The 13,044-nt window shown below is 40.7% G+C and overlaps 1 protein-coding gene across 14 annotated transcripts in view; it reads left to right on the top strand.

Annotated features, from left to right (window-relative positions):
* LOC101058403 (myomegalin) overlaps positions 1-13,044 on the top strand; it is a 42,054-nt gene continuing 29,010 nt past the window's right edge. For 3 of the 14 annotated variants that reach the window (XM_063815487.1, XM_054670052.2, XM_054670055.2), the window contains exons 1-3: positions 114-301; positions 8,743-8,807; positions 9,792-9,893. The gene's annotated coding sequence lies outside the window, so the exon portion shown is untranslated. The other 11 variants (XM_054670042.2, XM_063815482.1, XM_063815481.1 and 8 more) reach the window with 9 other exon arrangements.

The raw sequence follows: 13,044 nt of genomic DNA on the forward strand, positions 1-13,044 counted from the left end.
CCCCTAATAAGCCCCGCCCCTGGGGCCTCCGCGGCTGGAGCCTAGCGTCCGCCCCACCCACGCGGAGCCCGAGGCGGGGGCTCTGGATGTAGCCGCTGATTGGCTGGCTGGGGCGCAGCTTGATGGCGTCGGGCTGGAGCGCCGCAGTCCCGGCTGCGGCACCTGGGAGAAGGCACCCTGTGTGAGGGTCCGGTGTCCCCAGCGTGCCGTGGCCTCGGGGAGTGGGAAGTGGAGGCACGATCCCTCCTTACCCTTCGCCATGAGTTTCCTGATCGACTCCAGCATCCTGATTACCTCGCAGGTGAGTCACCGCCTCCCGCCCCGACACCCGTCGGCCTCCCTTTCCCGAATCGCCCTCTCGGGTCCTCCGCGGTGCGGGCTGGTCGGGGGTCTCGCTCCTCTCGCACGCGGCCTGGCCACTCACTCTCGGACCCAGAGCGCGAAGAGGGTGTGCGATTTGCTGCGTCCGGTTCCCTGAGCCCCGGCCGTCTGGAGGCTGGCCTGCGGCCGTCCGCGGCCCCACCTGGCATCCATCCCCGGAATTTCAGTCAACTTTTGGAAGGGGTCCACCGGCCTCCACGCTAAGAGCCGGCGCCGCCAGCTAAGGCGACGGTCCTCGGAGCTCCTCGAAGCTTCTGGGCTGCGCCGCTGACCCTGAACTGGGGAAGCCTGTGTGGTTGCGGGCGCGGGGTGTGCGACCTGCCAATCAGGGCTGGATACTAAGGACACGTCGGTGCAGGCTTTGCTGTTAGATGTCAAGTCCTGCATCCGGGTGTGGAGAAATTTGCTGCTTCAGAGTATCAATATAAGGTTATACCTGTGCTTTAAAGTTAAGATTTCGTTTTTGCACTGACACCTCATCCTTTATCCTCTGCTTACTTACCCACCCTTTTCGGATGTTTTTCTGACCCTCATTTCTTCTCCATTGGCCACTTTCATTTGTTTGTACAGTCAACATTTATCGACCATTATATAAAGCTCTGAGCGTACAAGCATGTAAGACACTGTCTCTGCTCGGTAGAAGCTTTGTCTAGTGAACCTCTTGCTTTTACCATGTAATCCATTGTTAATTATTGTTTCTTCCTAGCATTTATCATAGCACTGGCATCATTTATGTATGTGTTTATGATTTTGTTTTTTGAAATCCTGCTTTGTTCATAGCTGTATCCCCACTTCCAAGTGCAGGCATTCAATAAATAATTGTTGGCCAACTGTTAATATTTGTGAAGCTCAGACTACCTATTGACCTTTTTCCCCTCGGCTTTCCAATAATTTAACGATGGTTTTTTTTTGTGGTTGTTTTTACTTGTTCTTTCTCTCAAATGACAAATAACAGAAACAGTTACCTTTTGGGGCTTAAAGTGAACTAAATTTGTGTTCTTTGATTCAGTTTTTGTATTGCTTCATCCTAATACTCGTCTCCGTAGAGCGGAGCATTGTCCTTTTCTCTTCAAAAACTTGTTTACAATATTTAAGAAAATAAGAAAGAAGGAAAAGCCATCCACAATCCTACCACTCTAATGCAATAGTTTTTTCATTTTTAAAATTTACCACCTTTTCTATAGTTTTCATAATTATTGTTTTTATTGGCTGCATAGTATTCAAATGTATTAATGTAAAAAAACCTGGGCATGTGACTCTTCTGCTTAAAACCTTTCTAAGGCTACCCAGTGCCCTTGGTGACAACTCAGGGTTATTTTTAGCCCTATTGCCAATTTAAGAAGAATAACAATATTTAATTAGCTTTTTTTTTTCACTTAGAATAAAGATAAGAATGTCAGTAGAAAATTGGCTTTGCATTGCAGCCTTTAAGATTTTTAGCATGGATATAATTGATAACGTTGAACCAAGGAAGTGGCTTTCTAATTTTGTATGCCTTATAATCATAGACTTTCACTTCACACATGCATCCACATGCAGTAATTAATTGTTAAACCTACTCTTTACAAATGTGGAAGAAAGACCCAAAGACTCCTTTGCATGGAATGTTCTCTGTTCAAATATTTATCTGGCTACTTTATCATCATTTCGGTATTAGTAAAAATGTCACTTTAGGAAGGTTTTACCTGACACCCTGCCCACAGCCAAAGTAGCTTTCCATTTCGGCTGCCTTCTTCCTCATTTCCATGTTTTATTTTCTTCTTGGCATTTATTACTATAGTTCATTTGTATGTTTATGTGTTTGTTATCTGTCCATGAAGTCCAAGATACTGTCGTTCTTGTTCTCTCCTGTATTCACCAGCATCTAGATCAGTTGCGGGCACATAGTAGAGTTGTAGTGAATATTTGTTTAATAAAAAGCACCTCTCTAGAGAGGTGTGGTTACCTTGGAAACACCACCATTGCCCCCTGCGCCCCTTCCCCCTCATTTTTTCTGTTTTGTATTAATTGAAAGGTTTATTTGAAATGAAATCTGAAATCAGAGGTCACATATTGAATCTTGCTCACCACGGCACAGGATGAAGTTCAAACTCCTTTACATGGCTTTTCAGGTCCATTATTGATGGGACCCTCGCTCTTATCAGGTCCCTTATTGATGGGACCCTGGCTCTTCTCTCTTCAGCTGTGGCTTTCACCATTTTATTCTTTAGGCTTCCTGAACTTCTTTTAGTTCCCTAACCTGGCCATGCTATGGTGCCTTCAGATTTCCAGTGTGTTTTCTCTTTCTGGGCCTTTTCCTCATATCCCTCCCCTTCTTTCAGCCTTCAGATCTCAACTTGAACATCCAAGAAGCTTCCCCTAGACTGGACTAGATGTCCCTATACCTACTGCCATAGTACCCTTCACATACTTCCCCTGTAACAACACTACCACATTGTTTTGTAATTACTTGTTTATCTCCTCCGTAGATTATAAACTCCTTGACAGTAGCATTCATGCTCTCTTGTTTGCCATTCTATCCCTTCGACCTGGCACATATTAGGCACAATAAATATTTGTTAAATGATTAAAAGGGTGAATAAATGATCCAAGAAAGGTGTCTTTTATAGTTAATTCTTTAATAACTATCCTGCTGATGGCCATCTTTTTTTTTTTTTTAACAGTAGCTAATTTTCAACCCAGAAGTCACTTTTATAAAAGCAACTGTTATCTAACTCGTGTTTTGAGCCCTCTATACCGTCATAAGACTTATCAGTTCCAGAGTACACTCTTAAGTCCTAACGTCAAGACTCTACTGTGTACAATTCCGAAAGTATTGTCTCGTTTTTAATAAGAAGCTATGCGCCTTCCATTTTATTTGCAAAGCTATTTGAAATTGCATTTTGCTTTTGCATTCTTTTTGGATCCTCTATAATCTTGCCAGAATTTGTATTTATCTTGGATGTAATGAATTCTCCAGCTACTTTTGTGTATGTGTGTAGTTTAAAAGTCTTTTTCTTTTTCAACTTTTATTTTATTTTAGATTTGGTCCTTGTGCTGGGTATATTGTGGGAGCTGAGGTTTGGGGTACAAATGATCCGGTCACCCAGGTACTGAGCGTAGTACTCAATGATTAGTTTTTCAACCCTTCCCCCTTCTCCCCTCCCCTGCCCCCAAGTAGTCTCCAGTTTCTGTTTTTGCCATCTTTATGTTGGTGAGTACCCAATATTTAGCTCCCACTTAGAAGTGAGAACATGTGGTATTTGGTTTTCTGTTCTTGGGTTAATTTGCTTAGGATGATGGCCTCTAGCTGCATCTATGTTGCTGCAAAGGACATAATTTTGTTCTGAAAGTCTTTTTAAGCTTTCTTTGTCAATGTGAAACGAGGCCACAATGAAATATTAAAGGTATATATCTGTTTCGCTTTTCTTCCATTCCCCTCCCCACCATATAAACTTAAAATTTTTGCTTGTTTTCCTTGTCTAAAGTTCCATTTCACAGCAATCTTGGTGATTTTTTTTTTTTAATCATCCATTTCCACTATACATACCATTCTCAGTCCTAACTGCCCAACTTCTCTGTCTTCAGTTGTGGCTTCATAAGTCATATAAATATGGTCTCTAAACTCTGAATTTACATCTGTCTCCACTGGTGACTATTTATAATAGCCAAAGGGTATCCTGGACATTTTCTCCTAATCTATTTGACCCTTTCCTTTTCTGCTTGATCTAGATGCTTGGATCCAACTTACTTTCTTACACCCTCTTGTTCGTTTACCTTCCTATATATAAGTCCACACTTGGATCACTGCTATAGTTTGTTTATTACTAATACAGAGGCCTGAAGGCTACTGTAGAAAATCACACAACTGTGTAGTTTGCCAACGCCATGAGTTTAACCCTCAGCTCACTGAATTATTCCTTTTCTTGACCTTAATCAGCTACTTGTTTCATTCCCCTCAAAGTTTCTCTGAATCTTTGTCACTCTCCTCAAAGCTCCCTTTTCTATACTCACCTCTCTTACTCTTAGCAGATAACCTTGCCTCGTACTTACTCAACAAAAGTGAAGCCAAAAGGTATGATCTCCTACTATGAATACTTTCTGCATTTTAATCTAAAAAGTTATCTGTGTTCACAACCATTCTCACCTCCTTTCCTTCCATTTCAGAAAATGGGGTTCTGCTACTCCAGTTTAAGGCCATTTTACTTGCCTTTGATCTTAGAGTAGCTTATTTTGAAGTGGTTAAAAGCACAGGTTTTCTAGACAGACAGACAGACTCAATAAGAGCTGAAAAAATAATATTAAAAAAATAAAAAAAGATTTTGGAGTCAAACAAGCTTGCGTTCAATCTTGATTCTGACACTTACTATAAATTGATTAACTTCTGTAAACCTCATCTTTCTCTGTGAAAATAGGACAATCAAACCTACCTTACTGGGTTTTTAATGATTTTTATAAGATTATAATGCTAAGTACTACTTAGAGAGCCTGGAGTATAGTAAATGCTCAATAAAAGTTACCTAATAATATTAATAATAGTATTATCAGTTCATCCTCTAGTATTCCACCATCCTTCTCATCTTTTTCTCCTTACTTGACTGCTTTCTTTCCCCTTGGCCAATAAACTTTCCCTTTATTCCACATTCTTCTCTAGCCTATTATCTAATGTTTTCTTTTTTTCTCATTCCTGGCTCTCCCTAGAGTAATTTGCATTTACTGTCCCCACTGCTTTAGCTCCCATTCATTCTGACCTGCCACACTCTGGTTCCTCACCATTCAAACTGTTTTCCTTACCTCACCATTCAAACTGTTTTCCTTATCCTCTAGTGTTTTCTTCTTGGCACATTGCTCTCCTTACTCTAGATATTATTCCCGGGTGATCTCATGTATTTTGGTGGTTTCAACTATAGGTATATCTTAGACGTGTCTTCGCAATCTATCTTTTATTCAGATGCTTGCTGGGTATCTTGACCCATCTTGCTGGCTGTCCCTCAGGCCCTTAGTGTGTTCAAAAATGAGCTCATCATTTTCCCCGTCCTCTGCCCCCTTTCTTAAACCTCTTCTTTCTCCAATATTCTTTATATAAATTGGGTAGCTTCACTATTCATCCTGTATTCCAAACTAGTCATCCTTGAATTCTCCCTGCTGATTTTACCTTCTAAGTAGTTCTCAAATCTGTTGTCTCCTCTTCTGTCACCAAATGTCTTAATTCAGGGCTTTATCATCTTTCATCTGAACTCCCATAACACATTTCTATAATGTTTCTCTTCCTACAATGTTGTTTCCTTCAAATGTGTCTTCCACACAGCCACCATACCGCTCTATATAATTTAAAACAAATCAGACCATGCCATTTCCCTGCTTAAATAACCCTCACCACCTACAGACTATAATCTAAGCTCCTTAGGGTGGCCTTCAAAGCTCTCAGTGATTGGACATCCACTCCTCCTGTCTAGCCTCATTTTTAACTTCTTTGAATTTCATCTTCTAGCGGCACCAAGTGCAGTTCCTGGCATATAGCATGCTATTCACTCTGTGCCTTTACTCATGCCCTTTGCTATCTGGAAAGCCCTGTCCTCCTACCCCTACCACCTATTTTTACCCTACCTAATTCGTTTTTTTGTTCGTTTGTTTTGTTTTGAGACAGGGTTTTGCTCTGTCACCCAGGCTGAAATGCAGTGACGTGCGCACGGCTCACTGTAGCCTCCACCTGCCAGGCTCAAGTGGCCCTTCCACCTCAGCCTCCCCATAAGCTGGAACTACAGGCGCGCACCACCACACCTAGCTAATTTTTGTATTTTTTGTAGAGATGGGGTTTTACCACGTTGCCCAAGCTGTTCTCGAACTCCTGGGCTCAAGTGATCCACCCGCCTTGGCCTCCCAAAGTGCTGGGATTACAGGCATGAGCCACCGTGTCCAGCCTCCCTACTTGATTCTTTTTTTTTTTTAAATTAATTTATTTATTTTTAATTTTATTTTATTATTATTATACTTTAAGTTTTAGGGTACATGTGCACAAGGTGCAGGTTAGCTACATATGTATACATGTGCCATGCTGGTGTGCTGCACCCATTAACTCGTCATTTACATTAGGTATATCTCCTAATGCTATCCCTCCCCCCTCCCCCCACCCCACAACAGTCCCCCGAGTGTGATGTTCCCCTTCCTGTGTCCATGTGTTCTCAATGTTCAATTCCCACCTATGAGTGAGAACATGCGGTGTTTATTCATCCTTTGAGAGGGTGGTTTTTAATATGTTAGGGGTGGTGGAAACCTTTGAGTGTGTGATGAATACCTTGAAACCACTCTAGAAAAATGCACATAATCCCAAAATTTGCACACAATATCAGGTTTTAACCCCAAATTAAAACTTCCTTCAGCTCAGGCATTATCTTCTCCAGAAAATCTGTCCTAACCCCCTCTTTCATATTGTTTTACAATATCATGTATGTATTTCTATCATTGCATATCCCTATTACGTTATTTATGTTTTGTCTTCACTATATTGTGATCTCCTAGAGGGTAGTAACCATCCTATTCATCTTTGTATCCTCAGCACTTAGCATAGCACATAGTAGTTATTACAGAAAATTTAAGATTGAATGCTGAAGAATAAACCATCTTTCATGTAGACCACTTAGCCATTCAGCAAGCACTTATGGAGAGCCTGCTACGTACCAGGCTTTGTGCTAGATGCCAAGGATACAAAAATTACAAGACAAACATGGTTTTTGCCCTCATAGAGCTTATAATCTAATGTCAAAAAATATTTAAATCAGGCATTACAAAACTGTATGGTAAGCACTTTGATGAGGGAAGTACAATGTAAAATAGGATTATATAAAAAGAGCAATTTATCTGCATTTGGGAGGGCAGAGAGGGCCTTCCAGAAGGAGTAAATAGCTTAACTGGAGAGGGCTGGAAAGAAGTTGCTGTCAGAGGACATCTACAGAGGTCTCAATGTGAAAGAATATGGGTCTAAAGAACCAAAGGAAGTTCCAGGGGGCTGAACACATGAGTTTGCTAGGCAGCAGGGGCATAAGAAGCTAAAGTAGTCTGTGCTAAACTACTGAGTTTACACTTGCTCAGTAAAGTAGTCCCTAGAAAGACATAAAATCATTTTATTCATAAAGGTCCTAGCCAGTTTAAGAAGAAAAGAGTAGTTGTGTCAGTGTGTGTCTATGTATAGAAAGTTCTATTTACTACAGACCAGCTTTGTCAGCTGTCATGTGGCTACGGTCTCTGCCAGTTTGAAACAAAACTGATGAAAGAGGGATCCTGCAATCTCTCGGCTTTACACTGAGATGAAAACCACTTTATGTAGATTAGGCAGGATGGTGGAGAAGCTAAGAAAACTCTCTGAAGGAAACAGATATAAAAAATATTAGGCTTTCTACTACTCTTCTAATTTTGGTCTCAACTCCTCTCCCCTGAAGTTTTTATTTTTAAAATTAATTTATTTTTATTTATTTTTTGAGACAGGGTCTCACCTGTTGCCCAGGCTGGAGCACAGTGGTGCAATCATGGCTCACTGCAGCCTCAACTTCCTAGGCTCAGGTGATCTTCCCACCTCAGCCTCCCAGGTGGCTGGGACTACAGGCATGCCCCACCACCCTCAGCTAATTTTTATGTGTGTGTGTGTGTGTGTGTGTGTGTGTGTGTGTGTGTGTGTGTGTTTTGTAGAGATGGGTTTTTGCCATGTTGGCCAGGCTGGTATTTTTTTTAAATACTTGCAGTCAGGGATCATCCATAAGAAGCAAGTCTCACTCTGACTACTTTTTTTTTGAGACCGAATCTCACTCTTATCACCCAGGCTGGAATGCAGTGGCGCGATATTGGCTTTCTGCAACCTCCGCCTCCCAGATTCAAGCGATTCTCATGCCTCAGCTTCTGGAGTAGCTGGGATTACAGGTGCCCATACCCAGCTAATTTTTGTATTTTCAGTAGAGAGGGGGCTTCGCCATGGTGGCCAGACTGGTCTCGAACTCCTGGCCTCAGGTGATCTGCCCACCTTGTCCTGCCAAAGTGCTGGGATTACAAGTGTGAGCCACCACGCCTGGCCACTGACTCCTTTTCTGTTTGCGAACTTCTCTGGCTCATATAATGATTATCGTTAAGATTATGGGAAAATACATACTTCCATTTTTGTCTTACTTAAAGCACACTCTGTAACATGGATAACTTCAAAAATCCAAGAGTATTTAAACTTTTATTTCCAATGTCATGAGCTTTAATAAGTAGGTCTTATAAGAGTGGATCTTATCTTTAATCCCTGAAATAAGTTAACCGTCTAGTTAGCAGACCTTTTATCATAAAAGAGTTTCTATAAAACATTTCTCAAAAGAAAATATATATTGACATTCTATTTTCTTTCTCCCCCAGATACTGTTTTTTTTTTTTGGATTTGGGTGGCTTTTCTTCATGCGCCAATTGTTTCAGGCTATGAGGTGAGAATAAATCATTTTGTCGTACTTACACTATATGAATTTAGATTGTTTTAAAATGGGACAAGAAAAATGCCTCCATTAAAGAAACATTATGTTCATTTCCAAGATAGGAAGCTTTTACCAAATAAGTACTATATAACTATTAGATTGGAGAATATAATTAGGCTTATTTGATTTAAAAGGGGGGAAAAGGCAAGTCAAATATAGCCCAGAAGTTAGGAGCAAGGAATGTCATGCCTTAGTCATATCAGGATATGCACCAATAGCAAGTAGTTATTCTGTAGGAGAGAATTTAATTCATAATGTTTCACAAATGTTCCCTTTCATTTGTCTGTCTGGCCCTGAATTGCCAGTCTTATATTTTAAGTTAAAACCAAAATCCCAAGGCTGGTGTTGTTTTTATCTTAAGCTTTGGATTCAGAAGATCACCACCCTAGACTCGACATTTCCTAATTAGTTATCCTAATTAGTAATAAGATCAGTGGTTATAGTCTACATTTGGGTCATTTCTAGGATGTTCTCCATTAAACTTTCCCAGGGAGTTTATTGTCTGAAAGAGCCTGGGATTCTGGAGATTTTCTTCTGCCCAATACTTTAAGGCCTCCCAGAGGAGGTTCCAGAACTGATCCAGGATCTGCAGAGTGTTGAAGAACCCCTTTAAACATTGACCATTATATACGAATCTGTCAGTTTTTTGTCAGTATGCATCAGGAATTCTAAGTGCTACCTATGACCCTGTCACTTCATCTTCTTGTCCTCAAAATTCTTCTTCCACAAGAGGATGCTGGTAATAGTGACTCAGGATTCAGAAGTGCCACCTACTTTGATCTTTTTCTTCAGCTCCAGGCAAGTTGTTGTTGTGGCCCTACTTCCAGTGAGTTGAGAATTTTCTCAAAAAAGTTTCTGACTTGTAACCAGAAGGAGGTTATCAGTTCAGTTTTTAAACAAGGAAATAACTTCTAGTCTCTATTTGGCTTTTAACAGGTAACGTCAGTATGTTGTACAGGTGATCTCCATGACGTTTGCATTTTCTTGCACCATGTTTGAGCTCATCATCTTTGAAATCTTAGGAGTATTGAATTGTGGGTGAGTAAGAGTACTGAAAATTCCTCTTGAAGAGTTCTGTGCTACATTCTTTACGGTGGAAAATCTACCTGGATCTCATAACTGAATAAAAAAAACACTGTGTTAATAGTTTAGTCTCAGTAACTGCAATGATCACAGCAGATATGGGTCACAGCCACCTAATAGCTGGTTTGACAAAGATTATGAGATACCAGGAAACAAAAGATCTGACCATTAACTCTGAAGAACTCTTTGGAGTGAGACTGTGAAGCTGCTTCGCTCCTAGAAGCTTTATTTTTCTGGGACTGCTCACTGACTGAATCCCAGTAACAGCCCTTCACATTGTTCTACTGATTGAAAATCTCTACCTGAAAAGATTAGAATTCCTCAGAGCTACTTAATGATCTCTCTGAAGGCTGAACTCCAGTTCTTACTTAACTTAGTTACTTTTACTGATTTTACAGTCATGGTCAAGTTTGGTTGAATTTAAAGTGTTTCTTAAAACACTTTTTTAAAGTAACTCTTTACTGCTCTCTAAATAATAGACCTGTTAGTTTATTAGACAGCCTATCCAAAATATTTCTTGCTTCTTAATCTGCAAGCTTGAGTACTTTTTTAGGCCAGCATTTATATGTAGGGTTCATCAACTATGCCATGCAGACTTTTGTTGTACTTTTTTTATCACCACCTGGAAAAACCTTTTAAGAGTAAAGTAGTCTTTCACTCTAAAGTTAGGACCCAGTGCCAAGGTGAGTTCATTATAGACCCCTGGCACTTGAGACTTGTAGAGAGACTGTACTCTCAAATCCTTTGATAATCAGAGTTGAAAACAAAATTTAAATTAAAAAGAAAAACTTACTGTACAAACGGTTAATCACAAAACATTGAAAGGTTAAAAAAAGAGAGAGGGGCCAGACACAGTGGCTCACGCCTATAATCCCAGCACTTTGGGAGGCTGAGGCAGGAGGATCATTTAAGTGCAGGGGTTCAAGACCAGCCTGGGCAACAAAGTGAGAACCTGTCTCTACAAAAAAATAAGAAAAATTAGCAGAGTGTGGTAGTACACGCCTGTAGTCCCAGCTACCCTAGAGCCTGAAGCAGGAGGATCCCTTGAGCCCAGGAGTTTGAGGATGTGCAGTGAGCTGTGATCATTGGACAAGACAGTGAGATCCCATCTCTTTAAAAAAAAAAAGAGAGAGAGGGAGAATCAGAGTTGGTAATAATGGTCTCTTGACAGAACAATGAATAACAGGTATTATGGTAAAATAGAAGTATGTTCTGATTCTCCTACTTTTAAACTTTAATAATCCAAACCTTTTTTTAGATGAGCTAGATATAGATCCTATGACTATAAAGAATAGACAAGTATTATTTTACATAATGGTTATTAAATTTTATTATCACAACCTGCATCTTTCACTGCTATTTAAGCAGGGGTTGGCAGACTTTCTTCTGTAAAGGGCCAGATAGTAAATATTTTAGGCTTCTGTGGACCAGAAGGTTTCTATCGCAAGTACTCAGCTCTGCTGCTGTAGAGTGAAAGCAGTCATAGGCAATATATAAACAAACGAGCATGGCCATGCTCCAATAAACTTAATTTGTAAAAGCAGGTGGCTGCCAGGCTATAGTCTGCCAACTACTCATCTAAATATTGATACAGAGGATTCAGATATTCCAAAGCTATAGTTACTGTTTTTGGTAGATGATGTCCCCCAACTTTTAACTTATAGTTAATAACCCATATAGTAAGAAATATCAGTTATACTTTGGTATATATTTCTTAAATTTCTTAATTAATTAAAGAGGATAAGAAGTAGCATTGCTAAAATCTGGTTCTTCTTTGTGTGCTATATAGAGGATTGGGGTTGTTCAGTCTGAGACATGTCTTCAGTTATACCTGTTTTTTCATGCTAATGTTTCACCCAGTTATGGAACACAAATGTGAACCTTGATGATGTAGTATAACTGTCCATTGGACTGGACTCAGAATCGTTTTGAAAAGAGAATCTTGCCCAGAATATTCCTTTGACTCGCCTCTTGTATGACTTCCTATTCAACTGTGTAATCTTGTTGGGATCCTTAATTTTTCTGAGAGAATATCACTTTACTCTCAGCTCAAAAGATTAGTTAAAACATGTGGTTCACTTTTAATAGGCAGTCCATACTGCCAAGTAAAGTTATACTTGTTATTTCAAACCCACTGCCTCCCAAAATCTTTCAGAAGCTTAGCTGAAATACTATGTAGTATTGCCTGGAGGATGTCCAGCTTGTTTCCTTCTCTAAATGTTCTAAAGTAGGTTAACCTAGAGGAGCGAAAAGTTGTCAATGTATCTAGTCTGAATGGTATTCATTCCCTGTAGGGTAGCTTTTACTGAATGGCTCTTTGTTTCATGATGCCTGCCATCTGTACTAAGGAAGGAACAATAAGAAACAGCCCTCTGAAACTGATATTTCTCTTGAAAGGATGTTGTTGATGACACTGTTAATTGCCTTTGCATTTTCTTCTTTATGAAGCTCGAACTGGGTGGAGCCCACTGCAGCTCAACTAGGCCTGCCTGCCTTTGTAGACTCCACCTCTAGGGGCAGGGCATAGCTGAACAAAAGGCAGCAGAAACTTGTGCAGACTTAAACATCCCTGCCTGACAGCTTTGAAGAGAGCAGTGGTTCTCCCAGCACAGAGTCTGAGATCTGAGAATGGACAGAGTGCCTCCTCAAGTGGGTCCATGACCCCCGAGTAGCCTAACTGGGAGACACCTCCCAGTAGGGGCCGACTAACACCTCATACAGCCGGGTACCCCTCTGAGATGAAGCTTCCAGAGAAAGGATCAGGCAGCAACATTTGCTGTTCTGCAATTTTTGCTGTTCTGCACCGGGCATGTTTTTCAACAGTTACCTCTCCTTCCCCTTCAGAAGCATGTAAGGAGTTTTCTCCAATTCTCACCCTAAGTCTTCTGGAGACAAAACTCATGAAGGTATGGGAGGCTCCCACTAGTTAGGCCCCCAGGAGTTTTTACCTCTCAGGCTAGGCTGCTGTCAGCTCCAGCAATTAGCCAATTCCCTTTGAAGTATGTCTACCCAATGCTGGCTCCAGTGGTGGTTTCTGATCCAGGTAAGTTGTGATTCTCTGTATTTGCCCATGGCTCCAGGTTCCATAGGGTTGGTATGTCTTAGG

Source organism: Pan troglodytes, chromosome 1, assembly GCF_028858775.2.
Source record: "Pan troglodytes isolate AG18354 chromosome 1, NHGRI_mPanTro3-v2.0_pri, whole genome shotgun sequence".
NCBI lineage: Eukaryota > Metazoa > Chordata > Mammalia > Primates > Hominidae > Pan > Pan troglodytes.